This window comes from Haliotis rufescens, unplaced genomic scaffold, assembly GCF_023055435.1.
Source record: "Haliotis rufescens isolate VD_foot unplaced genomic scaffold, xgHalRufe1.0.p SCAF_1, whole genome shotgun sequence".
Classification (NCBI taxonomy): domain Eukaryota; kingdom Metazoa; phylum Mollusca; class Gastropoda; order Lepetellida; family Haliotidae; genus Haliotis; species Haliotis rufescens.
In genome coordinates this window covers 79,648,761-79,656,891 of record NW_025963779.1, presented here as the reverse complement: position 1 = coordinate 79,656,891, position 8,131 = coordinate 79,648,761, and the positions used below count along the sequence as shown (strand labels likewise).

At 41.0% G+C, this 8,131-nt stretch overlaps 1 long non-coding RNA gene across 1 annotated transcript; it reads left to right on the top strand.

Annotated features, from left to right (window-relative positions):
* The first annotated feature begins 3,905 nt into the window (after positions 1-3,905).
* LOC124143826 lies at positions 3,906-8,131 on the top strand. The gene is made up of 3 exons (XR_006862323.2): positions 3,906-4,095; positions 5,354-5,470; positions 7,454-8,131. It is a non-coding gene; the product is annotated as an uncharacterized LOC124143826 (long non-coding RNA).

Genomic DNA, 8,131 nt, shown 5'->3' with positions numbered 1-8,131 from the left:
AATAACCAGTTAGTCAAAAGTAGGATATAATTACATATACCTAAATAAGATAAACCCAAACAATTTCTTTGCTAAACGTCTCTTCAGAAAGATTTCCAAGCTAATAGACATGTGTAGAATGTACAAGAGTTGTTTACGATATAACAGATTATGCAGAAACCATAGAAATCTCAGGAATTTTACTATTAACCTTTTTCAGTTTTGGAGATTTAATAATAAACTGGATTAGAACATTTCATACTAATAAAACCGTCAGTATATTAGTAAATGGCTTCGCATCACACGTTTATCGAAATTACTAGATGTTGCATACAAGGGCATCCTCTATCCTCCTCATTTGTGTAGAAATGTTATCAATAATGACCCGAAACTGTCCCCACGGAAAAGTCAAAACAATTGCGAAAACAAAATATCCGGTGTATCAATTCGCGAATGACACGTCACTTGTTTTGAACGGTACGGTATCCTGTCTGAGATTGTTCGATTCCCAGAAACACTTGGTGAATATGCATCCTTCTCTGGCTTAAAAATAAATACAAGTAAAAGTCTAATTGTCTAGACATGATCTCAACATGAATCAGTGAAGTGAGTGTCCTCTGTCAAAAATGGAAATTACATTGGGAACAAACATATTTTTCAATTCTAGGCATAACATTTACCCACAATTTATCAGAAAGGGTTTAAAGAAACTTCAAGGATAAACTAAAAAAATCAAAATACAAATATGATTATGGTCTTGAAAATTTTTGATATTACCCATGTTACCAAATCCAAATAACACAGAAATGGTAAAATAATGTTTTTTAAGGGGCATAATAAACCAAACAATGTTTAAAGAGATATTATATAGTAATAATGAATTTTGAGGATGCTAGTTTAAGAATGCCGGACCCTAGAAGTACTACTGAAGCTAAATAAATTCCACGGATTAAAAGGATACTTAACGATGATTTATAACTGAAAGTACTGTTTAATGGTAAAATACTCGTCAAAAAAGTAAAGCAAAGGTAGTTATATCTTAAATATCTGACAGAGTGTTGTCGACATCCATACAAATTTAATACCAAAACTGAATTGGTCATTTCTGCATAGATTGGGGATTGATTTGTGTGGAAAGAATGAGGTACTGCAGAAAATTGGTGAAAAAAAGGAAACAACCACCAACATGACAGGCACGTGCACCATCACTTGTTGAGGTACAAAAACGTTTGGTTTTCATTTGCATGCCATCACAAAACCGGCAACTACTGAGGTAAGCCGAACACAGCAACGCAACAACGCCCGACTACAAATAGGAAAAGCTTCAGTTGTAGCCAGGTTTTTCCACGTAGCACCAAGCACCATTACAAGACTTGGAACCATCATCAGACACACGGGACGACATAGAACCTTTCCAGATCCGGTCGACCACATATCACTAATAGAGCACAGGACAGATTCAAACAGCTACGTCACTTACGTGAAAGAACCATCACCTCCACAACTACGGCGATACCAGGATTGATTAGGATACCAGCCCAGACAGCGAGGAACCGTTTTCGCGCCGTTAGACGGCGAGTTCGAGGTGTCATTTCGACGGACCTGTATCGTCGGCTGCGGCGTCAATGGTGTCGAGGTCACAGAGTATGGTCACAACAAAGATGGAGACAATTTTAGTTTAGTGACGAGTCACGTTTTATACTTCGCCGTGCGAATGGTAGGCGTCGTGTTTACAGGAGTCGCGTGGGAACGTTTTGCACTACACTGCATCCAGGAAGTGGATAGATTTGGTGGCGGTAGTGTGGTGATGTGGGCAGTCATTTCCTACACTGGTAGAACAGACTTGGTGCAAGTTCTGAAGAATTTAATTGCAAAACGTTACGTGGATGAGATTCTTCGGCCACACATCTTTCCCATTTTTGCCACAACGAACGTCATATCCAACAAGCCCGACCTCACGCGGCAGGACAGACATCCTTTTACAGGAATCACAACATCCAGGGCCTTCCATGGCCCTCCAGGCCTCCTGACTTAAACCCAATCGAATATTTATTGGATCAACGACTGCGAGCCCGTCAGCATCAACCACAGAACTTCGACAGTTGGCACTGTAGGGAGAGTGGGAGAACATTCACCAGGCCATAATTCGGAATCTGATTGCTTCCATAGGACGACAATGCCACTAAGTTTTGGTCTCAAGTGGTGGTCATTCAAGATATTGAGAACAGATGACCATCACCATGAAAATCTACTGTTACATTGGGCCATATGGAACCTGGGGCAATGACAATGTTGCGTGTCGATCACCATCTGTTGATTATTTATATGATATATACAATAAACATCTAAATGAAGTCTATATATCGCCACGCAATTTTAATCTTAAAGGGGAAAACTCAATAAAGTGGCTGGGCTAGTTGAACAGTCGGCATATTGGACAATGTGGGTAACGTTCATTCACAACTGTAGATTCTCAACGTTTATCTTAATTTAATTTAAAGGAATTTTCAGCATTTTTATATACTGAACAACAAAAGTTCCTGTGACATTGAATAAGATTTAATGCAAAGTTATGTTTTTTACCAAATCCTAACAATTTCGGTTTGCAACAGATAAAAGACTCCTGTAAGTGTTCAAATGGCTTAATTTGCCATACTGATTGCAGAAAATGCGTGATATCATAAAAAAAAACATGAACATGCCAAAATGTCAATTTACAAATCAATAGCGTGTGTGTCCACCTCTGGTTGCGATGCAAGCAACACATCTTCGTCGCCGCCAGTTTATCAGAGTCAATGCCTGGAGGGTATTGTTTCTTCGCATACGTTATCGTCGATGCAAACGTCTCAATACAGGGACAAATACTAATCTTCTGTTGGTTCTAATTCCCACTTCTCGTAGACAATTCCTAGTTGTTTGGTCCCATATCCTACCCAAACCATATCCTACCCTGCAGTCTCGATGGCAGTAGCATGTCGATAACAACTCGTAGGTGGAAGACCCGGGTGTAGCGATCGTAAGCAGGGGTGGTGAATCTTGATCTATCACTATTCGGACGATCAGTTGTTCTAGTTTTGAACTGAGGCGGGTATACCGATCCCATAAACGAGATATGGTGCTCTGGTGTACGTTGACATGATGTGCAAATGCAGACTGGGACTCTCCAGCTTCAAGACGTCCTATGGTGATGTTGCGATTGGCAGCATTCAGCAACGGCATTTTCCCACTTCTAGTAAGTCGACAAACTTATGGCAAAATGTTTATTGCCGTTTGATCTTTTATAGTCATTGTTACTGCACATGATGGTCACAACTTGCACGTGCATTCTGCTTTGATTTTACTTTCCATGACATTTTCGTGCAGTCTTATAAAAGAAAAATTCTGTATAAAGCTACAAAGGTTTAAAACGGTTGTGTTTGTGCACTACACCAGTTTATGAACATTTATTTAAATAACATCGTGCAATCCCAAATATTGCATTTGTATTGAATATTTCATGAATAAACAAAATCAACATTCTCTTACCTACTAGGCGTTTCTGTTTTTAAAGAATGTATTTCAATAACTAGCTTCTATTTGTTTTCCGTGATACAATTTGTTTTTGATTGTTGTTTAACGCCGCATTCAGCAATATTCCAGCTCTTTGACGGCGGTCTGTAAATAATCGAGCCTGGACCTGACAATCCAGTGATTGACATCATCAGCGTCGATCCACGCAATTGGGATACGATGACATGTATCAACCAAGTCAGCGAGTCTGACCACCCGATCCCGTTAGTCGCCTCTTACGTCAAGCATATTCGCCTTTTACGGCAAGTATGGGTTGCTGAAGACCTATTCTTATCCGATCTTCACGGGTCTGTGATACAAAGATAAATGTGGACTGATGTGAAATGTGTGAAACACGATTGGGCCCCGTTGGTGAATTTATATTCCACGGCCAATGACATTTAATAGTTCTAGGTGTGGCGATGTCTAACGTCACAACTGTCACAAAGGTCTCAATCAAAATAAGCAGCTGTTGCTTGAAGACGTCACTTGGAGACGCCACTTAGCCGAAGCCAGCCACAAAACAGTTAGCTGGAGTAGGACCTGCTGTGCAAAAGCCGACGTCTGGTAAGTTCATGTTTACTACTAATCACCACAAAACGATCTTTGTCGTAAGTCTATGATAAAGTATGGGAGGAAAGGAGCCCTTACATCATCGCAGTTCCGCTTCAATTCCTCCATTATTGACATTTCCTTCTCTACCGCCCATCGCACCAAAAACCTAGGCTTACGAGTTCAAATTATGTTCCTAGGTTTGTGAGCACCATGACGTCTAAACGCTTCATCACTTCGGGTGATGACAGGTCAGTATTCAGGTGAAGTTAAGCGACGTTGGTCCCGGAGAGTAGTTGGATTGGTGACCGCGTTCAGCAACTTAATTCTGAGCGTTTTTAGGGCTTCGGTCCTGTCCCATACTGAAGCACTGTGTAGTGTTTCCTTATGTGCCTTTGTTCACCCCTCGTGCCTCACAGGCAGCTTGGGTTGTATACTCCCCAGGGAGTTGAGACCGGGATAATAAAGTAGCGCATTGAGCAAGCTATATAAATATGCACATTATTAGTATGCATATTAAACTGAAACGCCGTGATACAACTTACATACTGTTCAAAATGGCCTTACTTAAACTCACTCATTCCCTCTTTATCCCTAAAATCTGCAGCTTTTTATGGAATGTTTCTCATTTGTGGAGAACTGCATTCCTTGGACCCGTGAAGATCCGGGGTAGAATAGGTCTTCAGCAACCCATGTTTGCCTTAAATATCGACTAGGCTTGTTGTAAAAGGCGACTAACGGGATCGGGTGGTCAGGCTCGCTGACTTGGTTGATGCATGTCATCGTATCCCAATTGCATGGATCGATGCTCATGATGTCATTCATTGGATTGTCTGGTCCACACTCGATTATTTACAGACCGATGTCATATAGCTGGAACATTGCTGAGTGCGGCGTTAAACAACAAACAAACTGAACATCTCTTTGCGGGACAGTTCTCATTCGTGGAGAACTGCATTCTGCAACTCAAATTGCGCTGGCCTATCCAGAAACCTGTGCAAGAGCAACACATTCACCTTTTTCAACTCCCAGTAATCTGATCCAAATAGGCAACCAACCTCGCGTTTCCTACGACTACTTATTATTAAGGTGTTTAAACATAGTTAACACTTTACTTTTTCACAATGGTTAATTAATACAGCAGTTTCCTAAAGCAGGTTATTTCATTTGGAAACGTACAATGTACCTCCCGGGTTAACGTGGTTTCGCTTTAAACAATGTTCATCCTACTTCATTGCCATCACTAACATGTTTTCTGCCTTGTTAATTCCAGGATATGCATTTTCATAGCAAGTTAGTGCTTCTGTGCCTAACTATCTTGTGTTGGCCGTCGCTTGGTGTGTCCGCTAGAGGGCGCGAGCACTTGCAACTCTGGCATGACAAATATGAGGTAGGTGTGAATCCTCGTTGTTGACATTATACAATTTGAACAAAAGGTCTTGGGCCTTTTTGATTTACAGATCCGCCAATTCAAAGTATATACGTATAGAACATTGTCGCGTCTTTACAAAACGTAAAAGGTGTCAAAATTAACCAAATGGCGGCATCGCTACAATGCGACACATTTTCACCAATTGTCTCATTGCATCTTCCCGAGGCAAGGGTGATAACTGACTCTAAAAGTCCAGTTTCAACCCTCGCCGAACTAGGCTGGAATTATGAAGTTATAGTTTGGCTGGACTAACAAGTCTATACATAGTCTGATCAAAGTCGCGTAACGAAATTGACATCCGGTTCGTAAACTGATTTCGGTCGATTGCAGGATTTGCAAAGCATGTGTACCGTCAACTTAGCGTTAACAGATATTTTCCAAATCTTTTTATATCTTTTTTAATCAAGGTGCTCATGTGATTTGATGCACTTAGCGAGCGAAGTGAGACACGTTTTATTACACTATAGATATGGATTATCAATCAGATAGTCTTCACTCGGCGCCGCCATTTTGTTTGAAGCAAATACAAGATGCGAGAGATAGAATCTGATTGTTCAATGGGAGTGACATAGAAGGGACATAACTCGTAATAGCCACTGGTGTCCCAACGATGGAGCCCAGAAATTCCAGCCTAGTTGGGCAAAGGTGGAAACTGGTCTTTTACAGTCAGTTAACTCCCTTGCCTCGGAAAGATGGCCACAGTATCGGTCTTTGAATAATATTTTAGTTTTTTTTAACAAAGGCCTACAATTCGACAAAGCGGCATTTTTCACAGTCAAAATATGCCGTGTTGTAGATTTACCGCCTCATCTAAAGGAAAACAAATATATTTTCCTTTTTATGTTTTTTTTTCATAAAGCAAAGTGTTTTGATAGCAAAAACACACTCTTCCTATTTCCCTTTCCTTGAATTAAGTCCCCCCCCCCCCCCCAAAAAAAAAAAAAACCCCAAAAACAACAACAACAAAACACACAAAAACACACAAAACAACACACACACAAAAAACAACAACACAAAAATCCAAAAAAGATCAGATCGATAAGGGGACACGGTTGGCCCAGTCGTCTTAGAGTCTCGTCCTCTAGGCATCTAGGTTTTTCAGTCGATACCCGTGCTTGTGGATTTCACCAAAGTGGTTAAGTTGAAGACCTGGATCACTTCGCGTCTTCCTTCCACATCAAGCTGACTCTTCGCTACATAACCGAACTGGGGCAACAATGACGAGGTGGCGTGAAATGGGGTTTATTATTGCGTTCAAGTTTATCGCCAAGCCCCAGGCCGGTTAACAACAAGTACCATCTTTTGAAGTATTTTGGTATGAGTGAGTGAGTTGGGTTTAACGCCGCTTTTAACAGTATTCCAGTTATATCGCGGCGTGTCAGCTTAATGTGGGAGGAAAGCACGAAGTATAATGCAGCTCTTAGACGTTTACCACTTCGGTGAAACACACGAGCACGGGTATGGTGCTGACAAATCTAGAAACATAATCGGAGCGAACCGGGTTTCGAACCCACAATCATAGGTTTCTGGCGGGACACAACTCTGCACAGCGAATCGCGGATCGCGGCGCCTTAGACACGACTGGGCAACCCGTGCCCCCCTCCCCCCCCCCCCCCCCCCCCCCCCCCCCATTTTGGTATGACGCGGCCAGCGTAGTGAACCACCGTGATCTACTAGGCAACGAGGGGCAATGCGACAGTGCGCATTATGTTGATGAACTATTTGCGTTTGTCGCATTGTCGCGCTTTGTTAAAATATCCAGTTTAAAGTAGACCGACAGTTAAGCTTTTTTTTCGTCGATCGACGACTTTTAGAGGATGATTTTATGAATACATTTTAACAGAAATAGTTTTCTTTGCCCAATGAAATAATATTTACCTCACGCTTTTTGAGTTTGCAAAATATTCAATATCTTCTTCATGTTTTTTTTTGGTTATATAGGAGCATATGAAGACTGTTGTTTCCATAAACACTCTGTTCAGTCCGGTCAAGAAAAGCGGCGGACTCGTGGACATACTGTTCAACATGCCAGACCTATGGCAATTTGGGAAAAGAGCGCGACCAATTAACAAACGACGGAATGGTATGAAGTGGTCTGGTGCTGTATACAAACTGCCGGACAAAAGAAAGTATACTGTCACCTATGTTTGATGGTGGCTAACAAAAAGAAAAAGGGACAACGTCTTAATTAGGTAATGCGAGGATATATCTGCAATATCTTAAATGAAATTTCTTGTCACATGTAAAATATATCTTCATTTGCATTTTTATAAATTTGTTGTTTGTCAAGTTTGATCATTTGGTCCCCCAAAATAGTTTCAGGGAATATGTCTAAAAGAAGCTTTGTGTTGGATCAGGGAGAGCGTATGATACCCGAAACTGTAAGGGTGTGTGTGTATTCCCCTAGTGATTCAGATATCACATAGATTCTCGGATATCTCAGGGATTACACACATTCCCTTCTTAGACATATTCACTGCAAACTTCTGGTATCATAACTATTTGATAATGATTCATAAGCACATGCATATGATATAATCCCAGTAATAAACATGCATGTACGTACAAAGTTGCCATGGGAGTATTATAACTATAATAATATGAGCGTTCCCTTGAGAA